This window comes from Phalaenopsis equestris, unplaced genomic scaffold, assembly GCF_001263595.1.
Source record: "Phalaenopsis equestris unplaced genomic scaffold, ASM126359v1 Scaffold232685, whole genome shotgun sequence".
NCBI lineage: Eukaryota > Viridiplantae > Streptophyta > Magnoliopsida > Asparagales > Orchidaceae > Phalaenopsis > Phalaenopsis equestris.
Window position 1 is genome coordinate 222,718 of NW_018250648.1, and position 647 is coordinate 223,364.

Here is a 647-nt window from a genome sequence, read left to right on the forward strand (position 1 = left end):
TCGAGGCCGAGGTCGACATTTAACGATTAATTGAGAGATCGAATTGGATGTAATAACTATTAAAATTATTTTAATATAATTTAAATAATATAATAATATTATAATTTTTCTTGATCTAATAAACAAATTTAAATTTTTTTCTAACAATTTAAGTCATATTTTTTATTAAAATTTTGAGATATGATATTCTAGTAGTTTGATCAAAATTAAAAGATTAAAATTGGACAAAATTAGAATCAATCTGTTCTTTAAAAATCAAATTGATTTATTGGTTGGTTGATTCAATCTCAACCCTAACTTGTTCAATCGCAGTTATGTGCAAAAATAATTTTGATCTAGGTCCAAAGCAATCAAATGATTAGCTCACGGTCGAGACAATCGGTCTTGTCCAATTTTTAAAGCATTGGTAAATACAACTGATTTTTATATTTTTTTTATCTTTAAATTATGAATTTAATCACTTCTCATATTAAGGAGATATAATACATTTTTATACCCATGATTTGGGTTGTCTTTGAAATGCATAAAATTCAAAATTTTTTGTTGCGCTTTTGGCAAAAAATAGTTTATAATAAAATTACAGTGAATTTCAAATGCAGTTGGCAGTTCAATTCAATTGTATTTAACATTACTTGGATTTTGGATAC